Source organism: Nycticebus coucang, chromosome 18 (assembly GCF_027406575.1).
Source record: "Nycticebus coucang isolate mNycCou1 chromosome 18, mNycCou1.pri, whole genome shotgun sequence".
Classification (NCBI taxonomy): Eukaryota; Metazoa; Chordata; class Mammalia; order Primates; family Lorisidae; genus Nycticebus; species Nycticebus coucang.
This window is the reverse complement of record NC_069797.1, coordinates 66,929,244-66,951,445: the sequence shown is the minus strand read 5'-3', so window position 1 is coordinate 66,951,445 and position 22,202 is coordinate 66,929,244. Positions and strand designations below refer to the sequence as shown.

The 22,202-nt window shown below is 35.3% G+C and overlaps 1 protein-coding gene and 1 pseudogene across 4 annotated transcripts in view; one reads left to right on the top strand and one right to left on the bottom strand.

The window, feature by feature from the left end:
- CEP112 (centrosomal protein 112) overlaps positions 1 to 22,202 on the bottom strand; it is a 519,949-nt gene that overhangs the window by 158,410 nt on the left and 339,337 nt on the right. The gene's annotated exons all lie outside the window — the stretch shown is intronic.
- On the top strand, positions 13,373 to 13,529 carry LOC128571530 (uncharacterized; annotated as a pseudogene).

Here is a 22,202-nt window from a genome sequence, read left to right as displayed (position 1 = left end):
GGGAGAGGGTGTGATTCCAAATATTGATCCATTTCTTTCACATTGTCAAATTTCTGGGCATAGAGTTTCTGGTAGTATTCAGAGATGATCTCTTGTATCTCTGTGGGATCAGTTGTTATTTCCCCTTTATCATTTCTGATTGAGGTTACTGAGATTTTACTTTTCTATTCCTCGTTAGTCTGGCCAATGGTTTATCTATTTTATTTATTTTTTTCAAAAAACCAACTCCTTGTTTCATTAATTTTCTGAATGATTCTTTTGTTTTCAATTTCATTGATCTCTGATTTGATTTTGGATATTTCTTTTCTTCTACTGAGTTTAGGCTTAGATTGTTCTTCTTTTTCCAATTCCATAAGATCTCTTGTGAGATTGTTGATGTGCTCTCTTTCTGTTTTTCGAATGTAGGCATCTAAAGTGATGAATTTTCCTCTCAAAACTGCTTTTGCAGTATCCCATAGGTTTTGGTAGCTTGTGTCTTCATTGTTGTTATGTTCAAGGAAGTTAATGATTTCCTGTTTCATTTCTTCCTGCACCCATCTGTTATTCAACTGAAGATTGTTTAATTTCCATGCCTTTGTGTGGGGTTGAGCATTTTTGTTAGAGTTGAGTTCCACCTTTAGTGCCTTGTGGTCTGAGAAGATACAAGGTAAAATTTCAATTCTTTTGATTCTGTTGATATTTGTTTTGTGTCCCAGGATATGATCAATTTTGGAGAATGTTCCATGGGGTGATGAGAAGAATGTATATTCTTTATCTTTGGGATGGAGTGTTCTATATGCGTCTATCAAGCACAGTTATTCTAGGGTCTCATTTAAATCTCTTATATCTCTGTTTAATTTCTGTTTAGAGGATCTGTCCAGCTCTGTAAGAGGAGTGTTAAGGTCCCCTGTTATTATGGTATTATCAGATATCATATTGCTCAGACTGAGTAAGGTCTGTTTCAAGAATCTGGGAGCATTTAAATTGGGTGCATAGATATTTAGAATTGAGATGTCTTCTTGTTGTATTTTTCCCTTGACCAATATAAAGTGACCATCTTTGTCTTTTTTGACTTTAGTTGCTTTAAATCCACATGTATCTGAAAATAAGATTGCAACTCCTCTTTTCTTCTGAATTCCATTTGCCTGAAAAATTGTCTTCCAACCCTTGACTCGGAGCTTTAATTTGTCTTTTGAAGCCAGGTGTGTTTCTTGCAGACAGCAGATGGATGCCTTGTGTTTTTTAATCCAGTCAACCAATCTATGTCTCTTCAGTGGGGAATTCAAGCCATTAACATTTATTGGGTGGCGCCTGTGGCTCAAGGAGTAGGGCGCCGGTCCCATATGCCGGAGGTGGCGGGTTCAAACCCAGCCCCGGCCAAAAAAAAAAAAAAAAAAAAAAAAACATTTATTGAGATAACTGATAAGTGTGGTAGTATTCTATTTGTCTTATTTGGTGAGAGTCCATTGCTTAGTTTTATCTTTTGCATCAGTGTGTCCTTTAATTTTTGAGTTCTTACTTTGCTGCTGATCCATTGTGGTGGTCAGTGTGCAGAACAGGTTGAAGTATTGCCTGTAGAGCTGGTCTTGTTGTGGCGAATTTCCTCAATTTTTGTATATCCGTAAATGATTTGATTTCTCCGTCAATTTTGAAGCTTAGCTTAGCAGGGTACAGAATTCTGGGCTGGAAATTGTTCTGTTTAAGTAGATTAAAGGTAGATGACCATTGTCTTCTTGCTTGGTAAGTTTCATTAGAGAAGTCTGCGGTCACTCTGATGGATTTGCCCCTGTAGGTCAACTGGCGCTTACTCCTGGCAGCTTGCAGAATCTTTTCTTTTGTCTTGACTTTGGACAGGTTCATCACAATGTGTCTTGGAGAAGCTTGGTTAGAGTTGAGGCGACCTGGGGTCTGATAGCCCTCTGAAAGCAATGTGTCAGAATCTTTGGTGATATTTGGGAAATTTTCTTTTATAATATTCTCTAGTATGGCTTCCATTCCTCTGAGGCATTCTTCTTCCCCTTCTGGAATTCCTATAACTCTTATGTTGGAACACTTCATAAAGTCCCATAATTCTGACAGTGAACGTTCTGCTTTCTCTCTCTTCTTTTCTGCCTCTTTTACTATCTGAGTTATCTCAAAAAACTTTGTCTTCTACCTCTGAAATTCTTTCTTCTGCATGGTCTAACCTGTTGCTGATACTTTCCATTGCATCTTTAAGTTCCCTAATTGACTGTTTCAGTTCCTTCAGCTCTGCCACATCCTTTTTATTATCTTCATATCGTTCATCTCTGATTTGATTCTGTTTTTGGATTTCCTTTTGGTTATTTTCCACTTTATTAGCAGTTTCCTTCATTGTTTCCATCATTTCTTTCATTGTTTTCAACATGTGTATTCTAAATTCCCTTTCTGTCATTCCTAACATTTCTGTATAGGTGGAATCCTCTGCAGTAGCTACCTCATGGTCCCTTGGCGGGGTTGTTCTGGACTGGTTCTTCATGTTGCCTGGAGTTTTCTGCTGATTCTTCCTCTGGGTGATTTCTTTTATCTGTTTCCTTGCCCTAATTTTCCTTTCACTTCCTCTTGCTCTTTAAGTTCTCGTGCCTGTGGAAGTTGCCAGCGGGTTTAGACGGATTGAACACACACGACCACTTGCCGGTTTTCCACTGTTTTAGTCCTCCTCCTGGGATCCAGAAGTCTCTTGCTGACTCCCTGTATCCTCTCAGGGGTGATGACAGGCAGATCCCACCAGCCGGAGATGCTTGGAGTCCTATCTCCCCAGACTCACGGTGCCCAGATGCAAGGAAGCTGTTACTCGGCTGCCATCTTGCTCTGCCTTCACAGCCACCGAGGAGTTGGGCTTCTCCAGCAAGTCCCCAGATGGTTTTCTTGAATAAACTATCATTGATTTCTGAAAGCCCTTGGTTAATTAAGAGTTCTGAATAAACCTGATTCTAATAATGTTTGTGTCTTTTGTCAAAGCTTTTATGAAGGAAAGAATTTTTGGAGGCCCTTCCTCATTTTTCCTGACATCTTACCACTACACTTAAGTGTAATTTTCTGTAGGTTTACATTCTTTCCCCCTTTCTCCACTTATTCCACAGAATTTCCCTGGGAAGTATCATCTATATCCAGGTCTTCAAATTCCAACAAAAATCACTGGCTCTCCAATCTACATCTTCAACAGAAACATTTACTTATAAATGATCAATGAGCATTACTAAGTGTATATTTTGTAGGTGTCGTCAGCTTGACAGATTTTAAAGTGCTCATCCACTTCATCATTCAAACAAGAAAACTGTAAGGCATCCCAGATTATTCCTTTACCTTCAAGTCTTCACTGAAGTGCCTCCTGTCAAATCTTATAACATTCCACCTTTCATGAAGCTAATTATTATTTTATCTTCTCATACTTACCCCTTGTATAACAATCATCTATACTAATATTCTTGCTAGACTATAAACACCTTGCTACCAGGAATTATATGTATTTATCATCTTATTCTAGGACTTATCATGGTGTCTAAGACATAATAACTAGTCAAATGTTGTATCTGTGTAGCAGATTGTATTTTCAAAGATACCTACACCAATATACATGGTGTTCATAAAGTTCATGTGCATTTTTCAGTTGCACATGAACTTTACGGACACCCCATATATCCTGTCCCACAAGTGTTTGCATATACTTTTTTATCAAGGGGTGGAATAAAGGAGTTCTCATACTTGAACCTCAGTAGAACTTTACATCTGCCATAACCAAAACACTGATGACAGAAATGATACCACTTTGTTCTAAGGCTAGGTCAAAACAGTGATATGGATTTGACTTGGGCTTTATGTTCCAGGGCAAGAGCCTTGCTAGTATCAAGACTGACGCTGTCATGTGGAGTGACCGCGTAGAGGTGCCAGAGGAGTCCTAAATGTTTTTATCTTTCCTCTCCAAGTACCAGGAATGCAAGTAAAGATGACTTCAAGATGACCTCAACTCTAGTTGCTGTTTTACCGCAACCACAAGACATCCCAAGCCAGAACCACTCAGTTAAACAGTTCCCAAATTCCAGGCCCATAGAAATAGTTAAATAATGTTGTTTGAAGTCACTCTATATTTTGTGGTGATTTTGTTATACAACATTAGAGAACTAGAACTATAAATAAATAAATGAAGATTATAGCAGAGATACATCTTGGTGTCTGGATAATATTTCCCTTTCTTTTCTCTATAATGCATCATTTTTAAGTAGGAAAAAAGTGCTGAATAAGTGATCAAAACAAAAATATTTCAAATTTGTACCCCAACCTTCAAAGGTTTAATTAATGTTGATATTAAATGAACATGCAGCCAACAAGGAAATCCTTCCTCCAAATACCTTAGGGGTTGCATTATTTCCTCAAAGTTTAATTTATTGCACTGTTTAACCAGCATGTCCTAAAAGGCAAAAACTCTGTTCTCCACTCCTTCTAAACAGATAATTCTATAATTTCTGGATCATTCATACTATAAGTTTCAAGCACTATAATATTTAAGTATATCATGTTTCATACATTGACTGTTCTTGGGGAAACTTTTGCTAAATTAAATGTCTTAGTGTGTTTTTATAGTTTCCTAATCAAAAAAAGTATTTTTATAAGCATTGTTTCATTGAGTACTTGTTAATTCTAAATTTTCACACAGTGAAATTTAGTCAACTTAAAAATACTTCATAAAGATGGATTATTTGATATATACTAGATAAAGACAAAACCACAATGACAGAAATAATGATTTTATTTTTAACACATTTCACCTCAAGCTAATAGCTCTTAATATCTTGAGAATATGCTCTTCAGAACAGACAATAACCTAACACAGATAGAAGAAATTCAGCATTAAACGCAGCCTCATCCAGAAAAATTTTCCATCTTTCAATAACCCTTCACTGTGTTTTTAAAAAGAATCAGAATTAATTATCTATAATTTCTAAAAATGTATTTGGTCTTTTTAACCTAAAGACATACTAATTTAAGTAAATACAAAAGAAGCTTTGTATTTTGTTTCCCAAATGTTAAAGGAATTTTCTCTCAATTATTAAAATTAGGTGAGAATAAATACTTATGACACTGTTTTGTATTCTAAATCTACAAATCTTTTGGTAAGAAATAAATTTCAGGTAATGTTCCATTGCAAATGATCCATTTCAAATGGGTCTAATTATTCATTGAACACATACATTTCGAGTACTGATATAAACTGCAAAATTTCCCCTAGAAGATATATAAGAAAAAATTTACTTAATTCACATTTCTTTTTGCTTAATACATTGAGCATAATTTTCCAAGTATATTTCTGATGATATTTAAAAATCCCTTGAATTTTAATTCCTAATTTCAGGCAGCTACATTCTGGTCTGAGCGAAGAAATTACTACCACTTTGTGAATTACTTAAACTGTATTATATAGAAGGTAAATAGATAATTTATTGTAAAAATTGGATAACCTTTTGAAAGTGAATGGAATTTTAAGAATTATACTGAAAAATAGGCATTGAAATTGGGACCTACGGACATTTTAAATACGAATCATATCTTCAATATACTATTGACAAAAGGATTATGTTATATACCACCACGTTAGGTGAGAGTCACAGTTTATCTAGCAAAAAATATATCCTGTACAAGTAATCTTTAAAAAGGCAGGAGGGGTCAAAACAGTCCTTGTCAAAATTATCGTCTTAATGTGTTTTATGTTACTTTGTCGTAATACCTTACTTGCCCAGAGATCAGAGTTCCAGTGGCAATGGTGTGTATTCTTAGGAGCTGCCCTTGGGCCCTTGCCCATGCTACTGGGTGTATAAAATCAGTGAACAAATTGAAAGCAGCATCTATCAGCATAAAGTAACAACACAAAAGAAGAGGGAGGAGATGGAAGAACTACAAAAAGAGAAAACTAGAATGACGCATTTATTGTAAAGAATATTTTATGTGGTACTAAAACACTTACAATGATGACCGAGTTGAAGTCTTTAGAACTTTTTGTTTAAAAGAGTAGGAAATTAAGTAGAGTATGTTAGAAAAATATCCTTCAAAATGGCAAGTTTTGGGCCATATATAGGGATTACATTTTAGTTATTTGGAAACTATTCATGGAACATTTTATTCCTGAACAATATCTGATAAATGTGGTATTCCTGTACTTCCTTTTATTTGGCTTGAAACAATCTCTTTCAAATTCTTCTAAATAGTACTCTGTTGAAAAAATAACCAGCATCAAACTATCATAATCCGATCATAGAATCTCTTAGTCTTCTGCCTAAAATCAAAACTTTCAAAAATCTTCACATGGCAGTAGTTTCATTCCCTTTATCTCTTTAGTTATCCTGTTTCAAATGTTTACCAGTTTTGTATTACATTCTTTATTAAAAAATATTTTTTTAATTTCAGAATGTCATGGGGTATGCATGTTTTGGTTACCCAAATTGCTTTTGTACACTTCAGGTCAAGTTATAAGTGCGCCCTTTACCCAGAATGTGTGTTTTGTACCTGTTAGGTGTGAATTAAACCAATCCCCCCCACAACTACCTGATGCCTAGTGCACTTCCATACATGCACATGAGTGTTCATTGACTAGTTCCAATATAGTCTTGAATACACATGGTGTTTGTTTTTCCATTCTAATGATAACTTCACTTAGAAGAAATGGTCTCCAGTTCCATACAGATTGCTACAAAAGATGCTAGATTGCCATTTTTTTAATGGTTGACTAGTACTCTATATATGACATTTATTATTTTCAAATTTTTAAGGTGCATTTTGGACACATTCAAATCATATTCGATATATTCAAATCATATTTGATACAAAAGCAGAAAAAAAAATTTATTGTTTTGTTCTATTCTGTCTCCAGAGAGCTAAAAGTATCTGTGTCAATATTACTGTTTGGTAAAATCAAAATGCAATAATTATCCTTGATAAAAATCTTCCCAGTCTCAGGTTGTTGTAGGTGGGAAAACATTAAAAAACCATCTGTTTTTCTAGCTATTAAACAAATTTGCAGTGGATGCCCACTATGTGCCAGGTATTGTTCTAGGTATAGGAAAAACCAATCTCAAATAATAAGTAAACAACTATAGTAACAATAAATAATAAGAAATGACAAGTAATGGGGGTAAAATGGTAGGGTACAATAACAGAAAGCGACAGGAAGAGAGCAATGGTAACTGGAAGACACGAGATCTGCTATGGTTTGACTGTGTCCCCCAAAGCTCATGTGGTTGTACATAACAATATATATTTGCTGCATTAAGCCACTGAAATTTGGGGGGAAGCTTTGTTACCATGGCGTAATTTGGCATAGATGATCAAAACCTTCTTTAAAATATACCATGTTTTTGTGATAAGGTATCCATCCACCCTAAAGGAGGGAAGATAGAATACACAGATACTGATGTATCAAAAGGGTTCTCTTTTGTTTGCTTTCACTTTTCTAATGAAGTTGGAGTCATCTCCTCAGAACAGAAATGTAAAGGCAGTGTTTTGAAAAGGAAAGAGAGAGGTAAGATTTTCTTAGACAGTAGAAAAATGAATTAGCATTGCAATACTGAGGGTCCACTTGAGCTTTCTGGCCTTAAATTTAAGTGAATGCAGTTAATGTGTCTCCTCTTCTCTTGAATCATGGTCAACTGTTTAAATACAACAGTGGCATATGGGAGTATGTAACCAGCATTGGGGATTTTCCAGTGAGGAGTGTGGAGGAAAAGAGGGCAAAGAAAGTTGACGGTATTTTAAAGGAGTGAGTACACTGACCAACGAATCTGATTTGGCAAGTGAAGACATAAGGAAGTCAATGGAAAGAGAAAAATGAGGATGTCAGTGGATTGAGAGTCCACAGGGCAAAAACCTCCTTGGGGTGAGGACGCCAAACAAACCAAGTTAGGAAGATGGAGCTGGGAGAATAAGCAGAGAGAGTGGAATGCCTGAAATGGAGATTTTGAAGGTGATACAGTTATTGGAATGATATCAAGGACTCTGGGTCATACCCTGAACAGGTGGCCGATAGGAAGAATGATGAATTCAACTATCAGAGAGGCCAAAGGGTTGCAGTAATTCTCAGTAATGGGTCCATCTATCCATGTCATCTCGGCTATGGACAATTATGATTTGGGGTAGGACATGCTTTGTTTTTGCTGTACCAGTTTTATCTTAGTCATGAAAGCCAAGCCCTGTAACTGAGATAGTGTGTGAAGCAATATCTAAATTTCACAAGAAAGATGGTATTTAATCAAATGAAAGTTAAAACTTTTTCTTAACTTATAGAACTAAAAACTCAACGAAGGGCCATGCATTTCTGCAATGACAGGATGTTTCAAGTTTGGGTGACAGCTCTAAATTGAAGTGGCACTTTACTCCTAAAACACATATAAAACCATTCTAGTTTTGTTTCCATCATTAATACATATTTTCCCATCATTGCTGTTTTCTAATTATATGTCTTAAATGCAATTTTTTTTTTGTAAAAAGTATCTTACTTTCCCTTGATTTTCATTTTCTTTGCTCTCCAGGGTATTTATATGGGAAAAAGTGGTGTTTTCCCCTTGTAGATGACTCACAGTAAAAAGAGGAATAGAACTGGTTTATACGGCACTGCTCCAGAACAGACCCTAAAAGCCCAGAGAAAAATTTTCCACCTCTATTGAAATCAGCAGTCCAATGCAGCTGTCAAGGGCACCTGACGCAATCAAACAACGGCCAGCCCATTTATAACTGAAGGTTCTTATTGAACTATTTTTGGTTCCTTTTGTATATTATCTCTACAAGAAACCAACCAGATTAAAATGAAATATTACAGTGAAGCAACAAAACTTCAGTTTTATTTAGACAAAAGGCAACCTTCCAAACAAGCATTCCTAATCTCTCAAAGACAATGATAAGGCAATCTGGCAGCTTTCAAAAGTTAAAGTGACTTTCAAGCTTTGCTATTTAAACCGACAGAAATTTCTACAGATGTCAAAATTAAATTTAAAAAGAGAAGTAATGCCTTTAATAATAAATGTATAAAACTCTAGAATTTGTACAGAATAAGAGCTCATTGTTAACATTTCTAGGATGGAAAACAAAAGCACACATTGCTTTTCCAAAGGCATTACTGAACAGAAAAATTATTCATATAGACATAAAAATCTACAGTGCAAACTAAAGCACAGAGCAAAAATCTAGAACATAACATTATTTCAGATAATCAGATGACGCGAGAGTAAGAATTTCCTTGGAATCCATTTGACAGCAGGACATCACAGAAGGCTTACACTTCTTATCATTCTACACAGAAACACCGTGAAAACATCTGATGTCTGTCCAAGGACAAGGCTAATAATTTTGCTAGAAAAGGATAAGTCAAGTGTAACTAAGATCAAGTCCAAAGTGATCAACAAAGAGCCATAAAAATTAGCTCAAGGAGACTCATCAGGGATTGATAGAAAGAAGACACAGGCAGGGGTGCCTGTGAACAGAAGGTGCAAGTACAGAGGAGTCAGGCAGCCGGGCGGGAGCCTGGCTGGAGAATGAGGAAAAGTCGCAATAGGCATGAACTGGCCTATAAAACCAGTTACCTTGAGAGGCTGGAGCTGCTTCCATCCTTTGCTCCTGGTAACCTAGCTGAGCCAACAGACAGGGGGATTAGCTGACTAAAAGCAGAAGCAGCAAACAATTCCTGACATAAATTTTGGAGAAAGATACGCTGGTATACGAATCTTGCTTCTGTAACTTGTAGCTGTGTAACTCTGAGCAAGCTGCTTAATTTCTCTGAGCCTCAGTATTTCCAACTATTCAAAGGCAATAATAACTTCACAGGGTTGTGAAAATTAAAGTGGATAAGGTATGCGAAGAAGCCTGACACATGGGAGGCACACAGTAAGTATCTTCGTCCCTTTAGGCCAAGACATACTGGATGTTGCTTAACAGTTGTTTAACTCATAACCAATTATTCTCAGGAACTTATTTGAGCATGAGGAAATGCAAAATTGAGGAGACATGTTGTCTAGCCTTAAAAAAATACAGAGAAGATAGTTATTTTTATTTTATGACATTAACAATGTCAATTTTAACAAAAATGATTCTAATTTAAAAAATCTTGTTATTTCCTGATCAAACTATTGTAGTAGAAAAGAGAAGGGACAGTAAGGTGGTAAACAAAGTAACGATTTGCAAACATCGTTCAACTTGGATAATAAATACCGTCATCCACTGAAGGCATCCCGTTCCCATAATAGAAAAGAGATGAGAAAGCATGAAAAGCTAAAGCTTAAAAAGACAGTACCCATGGCAGAGAAGGGCAACTGTCCAGAGAGGCTTCCCCAGAACCCACGTCTCTCCCTGAATGTGTGTCTAATGCTCTTTCTCATCAAAGAAGGGGCGTAGGCTTTGTTTCCTCAGGGAAGACTTTCTTGGTCCCCAGACCAAGTTGTCGGATCTGGTATATTCTCGTAGCTTCCTGTGTTTCTCTTCTCAACACAATCATCACACATATTGCTACCATGTGTAACAGAGAGGTTAAGATCACAAGTTCTGGTGTCAAACTGAGTGTGAATCTTATCTCTCCAAATTATTGAACCTATGTTAGCCTCCACAAAAAAGAATAAAAGCACTTAATTTATAAAGATACTATGAGGAGACATTAAGATAAGTCTTCATAGCAATGCTTGACCATTGGAGCAATAAATGTTGGCTATTTCATTATTAGTCAGGTAATTGAGGCAAGGAGTGTTTAGATGGCCAACAAACACAGCGTGGGGCTCCCTCTAAAAGGAACATAGGATGTGTCCCTGTCGGGCACTTCGTAGAACTACAAACCTATAAAATCAATAAACTTTGAAAACAGTTGTAATTATGTTTGTTAATCACAAACAAGTCCTTGCTTTGTGCAGTTCCAGTTTATACAAATTTCAGTTTTCATGGTTTAGTTGAATAAATCCAGTGCCCCCAAAACAGTTAAAATTTCAGTTACCACAGTATACCTTCTGTGAGGAAGAATCTACTAATTTATTTATGATTTCACTTGAGGCCAGGAGTTTGAGACCAGCCTGGTCAACATAGTGAGACTTAACTCCACAAAAAATTTAAAAATTAGCTGTGTGTGGTGATGCCTATCTATGGTCGCAGCTACTTGGGGGCTTGGGGGCTAAGGTGGAAGGATTGCTTGAGCCCAGGAGTTGGAGACTGCAGTAAGCTATAATCATGCCACTTTACTCTAGCCTAGGTGACACAGAGAGGTTCTATCTCCAAAAATAAATAAGTAAAATAAATAAAAATATGTTATCTTCTCATTCTTGAGTTATAAGAGTTCTTCATATGTGCTGGAGAAAATCCTTTATCAGATATATATTTTGCAAATACTTTCTCCAAGACTGTGGTTTGCCTTTTACTTTCGTAAGAGTGCCTTTTGAAGAACAAAGTTCTAATTTTGATGATGTCCAATTTATCAATTTTTTTCATAGATCATACTTTTTGAGTCCAATTGAAGAAATGTTTATCTAAACCAACATCAGTGAAGTGGTCTCTTCTGTTTCCTCACATTAACCTGAAATTAAAAAAAAATAATAATACACAGTTTTCTTTTTTTGCAATATCATTGTCTAGCTTTGCTAACAGGGTAATGCTAAGGTCATAAAGTGAGTTGGAAAGTGTTTCTTTTCTATTTTCTGAGAAATTTTGTTTTAAATTGTTATTTCTTTCTTAAATGTTTGGTAGAATTCACAGGTATAGTAATCTAGTCTACAATGTATTTGTTTATCTGTTCATTCATTATTCCTAAGTTAGTTCCATAAAGATATTGTGGAAGTAGGTGCTCATAATTCTTCCTTTCAGCAAATGCTAGCAATTGCTTGCATACGGAGATTGCCAAATATGTATTTAGAAAAGCAAAAAATAAAAATGTTTTGTTTATTTCCTACTTCACTTAAAAAAATCTCATGTGGGAACAGACAATATAAATGGTGATGTATACAAGGGCTGGTTCAGAACATATTCAGTCATGTATATTTCTATTTTTAATATTACATGGATGACTACTTTCCAGACAGCCTTTGTATCTGACATATAATATATAATTAATTTTGGATTAAGTATGATATTAAAGTCTATTTCAAAAACACAAAAGGGTATTATTACTTCTTATTTAACAAGTACAGATATTCAGAATATTGAATAATGTTCTTCAAGTAATTGAGTGGCTTCTTTATTACCAGATTATAAGGAAAAAAACAGTATTATCTATTTAAAACATTATGAAACAGTGGTTGAAATACATGATGTGTAGATATATGAGGCTGAAACAGCCCATGAATATTCAACTCAGGAAGATTACAAGGTCGTTTCCTAAATAACTTTCTTCCTTCCGTCTTGAAAGAGCTGATAAAAGCAAAAATTCAGATTTCTGTCATGTTAATGTAAATCCCTGTTTCATGTGATTATTTATTTATTTATTTTATTAAGTCAAATACACATAGATCATGAATACATTTATGCATATGTGGAGTACAATGTGTTGATTTTTATTTATACAATCTGACATGGTTACATCAAACCAATCAACATAGCTTTTACCTCATTTACTTGATTCATGTGATTTTTTTTAAAAAATCTAAGATTTGTCCAAGATTTGTCTATAAAAAACTGCTATTTCTACCTCCTGAACAATAAAGATTCCATTTACAAAAGTGGACAATTTTGATTTGGTTCTAATTCATGAAGTCTCCTAGGGCATTCCAAAAATAAACATCAGTCTCAACATCTGGATTTTTGATTGAAGTTGTATCTAATTCCTTGCCCATAAAAGGCAAATTTTTAAAAGATGGTACAGGGCAGTTAAAAATCATGCCAGAATATCACTCGGACTGGCAACTTTTATTGTTCTTTATTTTCAGCTTATAACCTAATAAATGAGGATAACACGGAAATTCTATAGACATTGCCAAATGTAATTCACTTACCCCGGTGAGTACTTTATTTAATCTGAGCTAATGCTATGTTGGGGCTATTTTGTTCTTGGCTATATTTCATGGGAAATAAACTAATTTATAATTTTTAAAAAATCTATGCCAAAATATATTTTGATCCTTTAGGTGCCGATCAACAACGGTTATCTTTCCTTTTCTCTATCTTTAGTACTTAACCTACTGCCTAGCTCATATTGTCAGTTCTCAATAAAAACTTGAATATGAAGTTTCACTGAATTAGCTGGTCAAGTGGCATTGCTTTACAAAGCAATTTAAAGAGTTGGGCTTCAGTGTGATATACAATAATAAAAGGCAATTAGACATTTCTTTTTCCTTCACTAGAAATGATTCTAAATGTACAAATATATTTAATTTGCATACCTCAGGTGGGCAGCCATTCATTTAAATATGGTAGAAAAGGTTATTCAATCACTTCTTGGCCTTTTGGCTAAGATCAAGTGTAGAAAAGGTTATTCAAAACTTTTTATTTTTTTTGCAGTTTTTGGCTGGGGCTGGGTTTGAACCTGCCACCTCTGGCATATGGGGCCAGCGCCCTACTCCTTTGAGCCACAGGCGCCACCCTCAAAACTTTTTTTTCTTTTTTGTAGAGACAGAGTCTCACTGTACCGCCCTCGGGTAATGTCATGGCATCACACGGCTCACAGCAACCTCCAACTCCTGGGCTTAGGCGATTCTCTTGCCTCAGCCTCCCGAGCAGCTGGGACTACAGGCGCCCACCACAACGCCCAGCTATTTTTTTGTTGCAGTTTGGCCGGGGCTGGGTTTGAACCCACCACCCTCGGCATATGGGGCCGGCGCCCTACTCACTGAGCCACAGGCGCTGCCCTCTCAAAACTTTTTTTTAAGTAGCAAAGACCTCATCCCTGAATATCAAAAGTCACATATTTTATTTCATTTTTATTTATTTATTTTTTTTTTGTAGAGACAGAGTCTCACTTTATGGCCCTCGGTAGAGTGCCGTGGCCTCACACAGCTCACAGCAACCTCCAACTTCTGGGCTTAAGCCATTCTCTTGCCTCAGCCTCCCGAGTAGCTGGGACTACAGGCGCCCGCCACAATGCCCGGCTATCATTTTTAAAAACATTAGTTTCTTTTTGTTTTGAGACAATGTCTTACTCTGTTGCCCCAGGCTATAGTGCCATGGTTTCAGCTTAGCTCAGAGAAACCTCCTGCCTCAGTCTCCCAAGTGGATGGAACTATAGCCACTAAAGACTACAATATTAGGTTAGTTTTTCCTTTTTTAGTAGAAATGGGGCCTGGCTCTTGCTCAGGCTGCTCTCAAACTCCCAAGCTCAAGTGATCCTCTCACCTTGGCCTCTCAAAGTGCTAGGACTACAGGCGTGAGCCACCACGCCCAGTCAAAAGTCATAGTACTTTAAGATGTTGAAATCTTAAATATTTTAAGCTCTTTAGATATAGAAAATTAATGTAATATAACCTAAGTAGCATTTGATACTTCTTTCTCCTCCTTACTACTCCCCTAATGCCCTTTCTCAGGGTCAGTCGAGTGGATATAATTATCATCAGAAGTAAAACCTGGAGCAAAAAATCTCTTTAAGATTTACAATGAATAAGGCAAATGCTTGGAAAATCTCAACTTTGTTAGAACTTTCTCTTCAAGGTTAATATTATGGAACTATCATGTAACAAGGGTATTTGGAGACATTTAATTTCCTATTTAATCCCTTTTAGATGTTAAGACTAAATGATTTCTACTTCAGAGAAAATACTACCATAACAAGGTTTTGGTTATTTAGCACAGCAGCATTCAAACAGCAGGAATTTAATTTTTGTTAAAGTAAATACTATGTGGTCATCAATTTGTGTTTAATCCCCAAATAATTTCGCAAACCTTATAACAGCTTGAGGGTTCTTAAAGGACTTTTGGAAGTCAGATTGACTTCTAATACATTACATCTTACCACAATAGTTGTTCTATTTTTAGAAAAGTTAAAGTCAAAATACCTATTATGTCTCACTTCTATAAAAAAAATTATGTTCCATGAGGATGTTGTTGAAGATGTTAATTAACCACATTATAAAATGTTCTCTTTGTAAGAACCCCTTGTAAATTTTTCTCTAAAGGTTTTAATTCCAAAAATTTGAAGTGATGACTTTCAAAAGTTTATTGCACTGAATCTTGTTCTAATTTTGATGCTGTCTTTCTATTTGCTAGTGGAAAATGTAGAGTCAAATTGAGGTTCGTCAGCAGGAGGTATAAAACCCTCACCATGCGTTATATTTTCACAAACACTACTTTCAGCTCCACCTTATTTTTTCTTTTATTTTCCCTTAGATCTGATTCCCTACTTTAAAAGAATCTTGCGTTTAAAAAGTCACCTTCAACTTCCAATATTTTCTCCTCTAAGGGGAATGATATGAAACAAAACCCCACACCCTAGGCATAATTTACAGCCAGAAAAAAAAGAAAATTTCAAAGTGATTATGAGTAAAAAAAGAGATAATTGTATAGGAGAAGTCACCAAAGAATGGGAAAATGAGTGGATGAAAGTATGAGAATACCTGCATGATCTCAAACTATGTCTCCCGAGATACTTTCTATTTTACGAACAGAAAATGAATAACTTTAGAGTACAGAAACCTGACAGGTACCACCATAACCAAGTTATCAATATTAACCTCACCAGTAGTAAGGTACATAGCACTTTGGTATTATTCTTACTGAAAATGCAAAACCTCGATCTAATCATGAAAAAATTAAAAGAACTCAAAGTGAAAAATATTCTACAAAATAATTAGCTAGTAATCTTCAAAATTTTTAAAGTCATGAAAGATGAAGAAAGACAAAAGAACTGTCACAGAGTGAAGGAAACTAAGACAGGACAATAGAATGGGCATGAGAGCCTGGACTGGGCTCTAGAGCAACGAAGAAAGAACATTAGTGGACACTCTGGTGAAATTAAAACAAGGTTTGTAGGTATTTAATAGTGTTGTAACAATGTTAATTCCTTGGTTTTATTAATTTGCGATGGATAAATGTTAGTATTAGGGGAAGCTGGATGAAGGGTGTATGGGAATTCTCTGTACTAATTTTTGCAACTTTTCAGTAAAAGTAAATAAAAAGTTTAAAAGTAAAAACTCACCTTCAATCTCTTTTAGAATAAGTGAGTTTTTTTGTTTTATTATTAAATCATAGCTGTGTACATTGATATGATCATGGGGCATCATTCACTAGCTTCACAGACCGTTTACCAAGTTTCACATATACCCTTGTAAGATGAGAATAAGTGAGTTTTAATAAACAATTATTGACATTCTCCCAATTTGTTGTAAACTCCTAGCTTCCTATTTTTCCCTTTTTAACTTGCTCAGAAAATTCTTCATACCTAATGCCATTTCAAATCTTACCCTTCAATGCCCACTTTTTCCATAGCACGCCCTCTGATTACTACAGACCTTCTCTGGTTTCCCAGCATTGTTCCCAATAGAATTTTACTATGCATGATTATATAGTTTTATAATTCTTCTTAAATTATATTTCTTATTATCACTACAATAAGAAAAGCTCCCAGAAAGCAGTGACAAAGTTACATATCTTTATGTGATTGTCCCTAGTACTGAGCTAAGTATACAGTAAATGCTCATTAAGTATATATTGACTCCTTCACTCATAAATTATCAAGGAAACTAGAAATTCAGAAGTTCACACCATTGCTTTACATCCTGTCTGTGAAATAAGACATCAAATGTAAGACTACATAAACCACTAGTTATGACCTAAGTATGGTAATTCTCATAATTACTTGTGCTTAAGAAGTCTCTAAACTGTAACAACACACCCTTTAACTTAATAAAGTAGTTGGAGTTAAATAAACACTATGATCTATCAGAATTAAAATAATTTATACACTTAAATGCTGAATTTTTAAAAATCTGTTAAAATTCCTCTTTCAATATTAATATGAAATGTATAACAACATAACCAACTGTCACAAATTAGATTCAAAGATACTGATGTTTTATGAGATATTTTCCATGACCCAGGGTTGCTTCCTTAGAGTATTCCTAGGCTGTCTACTGATCTGTTAAAATTGTGCAGTGGGAACAAATGTCCATTTTCTTTGCCAAGAAAATACCATAGATGAATATTAAAAATAGTTCCGCAGCCAAAATTCACATCTGTACACACTTAAAAATGTAGCTCTTCCTTTTGTGGGGACAATAATTTGTAAAAACTTCTGAAAAACAACAGAAAATGTTGTAGAGTACTCTACACCTGGCTGGGTAACTAGTGTTTAGCTATAAGTCAGCCATAAATGCTATATTATTTCCTAAGTTGATCATTACACACTAAATTGTGGAAATAAGTATACACATGTATATTAATAACTCTTTTTGGCATCTCAGGCTTGTTGATATATAGATAGACTATAAAGTTCAAAATATATTTAAGTAACTAATTTAAATTAAAGGAAATAAAATATTTTTTGTGGGGAATTTAATTTAAAACATGGACGCTAAAGAGATTTTCCGCACAATTGGGGGATTTGAATACTTTCAAAAAACTTCTCCACTATTAAACTAATATTATGTTTTAAAAGAACATTGAAAGGGTCATTAATTCACTAAGAATGGTAGATATCCCAAATAATGCTTAAAAAATTATTTAGCCAATTTTTATATACGTGTGGAGAATAAATATATTTTGGCCTAATATTAAAGAAGCAAATACATTGGGCCTGACTTTTATATTGTGATTTGCAAACATTTTATAATAATTAAGTAGTTAAGGCTTTTAATTCGATAGAATACTTAGAATACATTCATACACAATATTATTTCTAAATTTAGAATATTACAGGGATACACACTTTTTGTTATGTAATTTGCTTTTGTACATTTTAAGTCAAAGTTATTAGTGTGCCCAAAATGCATCCATTATGCCAGTTAGGTGTGAATTTACCTAACCCCTCCCATCTACTTATTTCCACTGAGTTTTTCTTCCAAATGTTCACAGAGCCAGAGCATCAGGCAAGAAAAAGAAATCAATGATATCCAAATGGCGAAAGAAGAGGTCAAACTATAGCTTTTTGCTGATGACAGGATCTTATATCTAGAAAATCCCAAAGATTCAACCAGGAGACTCCTGGATAAATAAATTCAGCAAAGTCTTAGGTTACAAGATCAATGTATACAAATCAGTAGCTTTCATATGCACCCAACAAATCAAGCTGAGAGTCAAATCTAAAACTGAATACCTTTCACAAATATACCTAGGACTATATTTAACTAAGGAAGTGAAAGACCTCTATAGGGAGAATATGAAACACTGAGGAAAGAAATCGCAGAGGATATAAACAGATGGAAAAACATATCATGCTCAAGGATCAGCAGTTTCAACATTGTTAAAATGGCTACTACCCAAAGGGATTCATAGATTCAATGTAATCCCCATGAAAATACCAACACTATTTTTCGCAGATCTAGAAAATATATTTCTACGCTTTGTATGGAACTGGAAAAGACCTCAACTAGCCAAGGCAACCTCACATAATAAAAAAAAATAAGGAGGCACTACTTTACCAGACTTGAAGCTATACTACAAGGCTATACCTACAAAAGGGGACTGGCACAAAAGCAGAGATACAGACCTGTGGATCAGAACAGAGAACCCAGAGAGGAAACCATCCTCATATTCCCATGAGGGAATCTTGATCTTTGACAAAGCAGATAAAAACATAAGCTAGGGGAAAGAGTCCCCATTCAATAAATGGAGCTGGGAAAACTGAATGGTCACATGTAAAAGACTGAAACAGGATCCACACCACCCAGCACTCATAAAAAGTAACTCACAAAGGATAAAAGACTTAAATTAAGGCACGAAACTTCAAAAATTCTAAAAGAAAATGTCCGAAGCTGCCAACTTCGGTGTATATGGCTGGCACTGTAACCACTGTGCTACGAGTGCCGAGCCTGCTTTTTCATTTTGAATATTTTGGAACTGCGGTTGGCTGAATCCAAAGATGTAGAACCCATGGATAGAGAGGGCTATGAACTGGGAAATTACTAATCTCCCTATCATGCATTCATTTTCATTTGATTCTTCATATGGTACATTTGTTTTGAGAAGTCATTTTCCAAAATTTACCAGTAATAGTAAAATCTACCACTGTGGAAAATAAGCTATATATGGCACAGTTAAGATAAACATTAATCACTCACAGTGAAAACCGCTAAGCTATATGCATTTACCTGATTATCTGTGTAGAAAACCTCAAGAATCTATCCAAACAACGTGATTACAACTACAAAGTGAGATTAGAAAGGTCACATAGTATTAAGATCAACATACAAATTTTTTTATACTTTTATATGAACAATTGAGAATTGAAGTTAAAAACATGAAATGATTAGATATAATCTAACATACAATATCAATTTGCTAAAAACTATAACACTTATAAAAGGCACTAAAGAAAATGTTTAAAAATGGCAAGATATTTAATTTTCATGTATCATAACATTTAATTTCATTAAGATTTCAATTCTTTCCAAAGATATAGATTCAACACAATTTTTTTTTAATTCCATTATGATTTTGTGTAGAATTCATCATTCTGATTCTAAGAAAAGTAAAAGCAAAACAATTAACTAGGAAAACAATTTTGAAAAAGACCAGTGTTGCCTTGGTACCTGTAGCTCAGCAGCTAGGGTGCCAGCCACATATACCAGAGTTGGTGGGTTCAAATCCAGCCCAGGCCTGCCAAACAACAAGGACAACTACAACCAAAAAATAGCTGGGTGTTGTGGTAGGCGCCTATAGTCCCAGCTACTTGGGAGGCTGAGGCAGGAGAATCACTTAAGCCCAAGAGTTAGAGGTTGCTGTGAGCTGTGATGTTACAGCACTCTACCCAGGGTGACAGCTTGAGATTCTGTCTCAAAAAAAAAAAAAAAAAAGAGAGAGAGAGAGAGAAGAAAGAAAAAGAAAAAGATCAGTGTTGAACAAGTCATGCTACCTATCTCTAAGACCGACCATAAAGCTACAGTAATCAAGACAGGGTGGTTTTGGAAAAGGACAGACACTGGGATCAAAGGAACAAAATGTTAACACTTCACAAGTAAACCAAACATATATCAATTGATTTGAAACAAAACTGCAAAGGCAATTCAAGGAAGAAAGAATAAGTCGTTTCAATAACTGGTGCTGCAATTGTGTCTTAATCTATATCTTGCACCATTCACAGAAAGTGACTCAAAAATGGATCACAGACCTAAATATAAAACCTAAAACTCTAAATCTTCAAGAAGAAAAAAGGAGAAAAATTTTGTGACTAGTAAACTGGGCTTCATAATGATTAAGAACCTCTATCTTTGAAACATACTATAATAAAAATGAACAATCAAGTCATTCACTGGGTAAAGTGTTTGCAAATCACCTAATAAAGGACTTGTATCCAGAATACATAACTCTCAAAACTCACTACTTAGAAAATAGATAACTGAACAAAAAATCAGAAAAAGATTTGAATGGCTAACAATCAGAATCTACAAAGGACTTAAGCAAATAAGCAGGAAAAAAACCAAACAACCCCATTAAAAAGTGAGCAAAAGACACAAACAAACTTTTCAGATGAAGATAGTCTACTGGTCAACAAACTTATGTCCATCAGGAACATATTCAGATGACAAAATGTGCACATGAAAAGGTACTCGAAATTATTAGCTATTAGAGAAAAACACTTATGACAAGATGCCCCTATTAGGATAGCTAACATAACACTATGTACTCATCAGTATCAAGGGCTTGTGAGTTCCAACATAACCGGAACTCTCCCCTATGCTGCTGGCAGGAATTCAAAGTGATGTAGCTACTTTGGAAACAGCTTGGCAGCTTCTGATACCATTTTTTAAAACATAATATACAATTTAGTAATCCTACTCCTTGCTTTTTACCTAAGAAAAATTAAAATTTATACACATATCAAACCTTTATAGGAATGTTTAACAACCCAAATATTTCTCAGCTGGAGAAGGTATAAACAAATGTTCATACATTCATACAACAGAATATTACTAAGCAACAAAAAGAAACAGATAACACCTATACAGAACAGGGTGAATCTCAAATGCATTATGCTAGGGAAAGAAGTCAGACTCAAATGGCTCTATGCTGAATAATTCATTTATATGACATTCTAGAAAAGGAAAATCTAGATGAGTGGTTTCCATGAACTGAGGCACAAGAAAAGAAATAGGGCTAGGCTGGTGGCTCATGGCTATAATCTTAGCACTCTGGAAGGCCGAGTCAGGTGGATTGCTTGAGGTCAGGAGTTCGAGACCAGCCCTAAGAAGAGCGAGACCCCATCTCTAAAAAAACTAGCTGGGCGTTGTGGTCCCAGCTACTTGGGAGACTGAGGCAAGAGAATCACTTGAGCCCAAGGGTTTGAGGTTGCTGTGAGCTATGACACCATGGCAGTCTACCAAGGGTGTCAAAGTGAGATTCTGTCTTGAAAAAAAAAAAAGAAAGAAAGAAAAGAAAAAGAAAAAAAAGAGAAAGTAGGGGCTGATAACAAAGGGTCAGAGGAATATTTGAGGTGATGGAACTATGCTTCACCTTGATTATTGTGATGGTTTGTCAAAACTTACAGTATTGTACACATTTGTATATAAGCTGTATTTGTTTTTAAAAGAATTAAAAGTTAGAGGAATGCAAAAAAGAGCTTGATTCCTTTTGAGCTGGTGTGAGGAGGAAGATGTGCACGGTGACAACTTTGAGTGAGGATAATGAGTTACCATGTCTTCCAAGCCGAGGGAGCAATGTGTGAAGCCATGAAGGGAGACTGTTTAGAGCCAACAAACTGTGGAGAAAAGGAGTTGTCTGGAGTAAGCACAGCAAAGATGGCAGGGGAGACAGTTAACAAAGACAGAAGAAGGGACCATCACCTCCATTATGATGACTATTACACAACAAAGTGTTGGCGATGTTGTAGAGAAAGTTAAAGCCTTGTACACTGCCAGTGGATATGTAAAATGATGCAGTCATTATGGAAATATATGGAAGTCACTCCAAAAGTTAGAAATAGAATTATTTTATGTACTAATTTTAATTATAGGTATATACTCAAAATAATTGATATTAGGAACCACAATAATATATTTGCACACCTTTATTCACAGAGGCATTATTCATAATAGCCAAAAGGTGGAAACACAACAGATGAATGGATAAACAAAATGTGATATATACGTACAATAAAATTCAGCCTTAAAATCGAG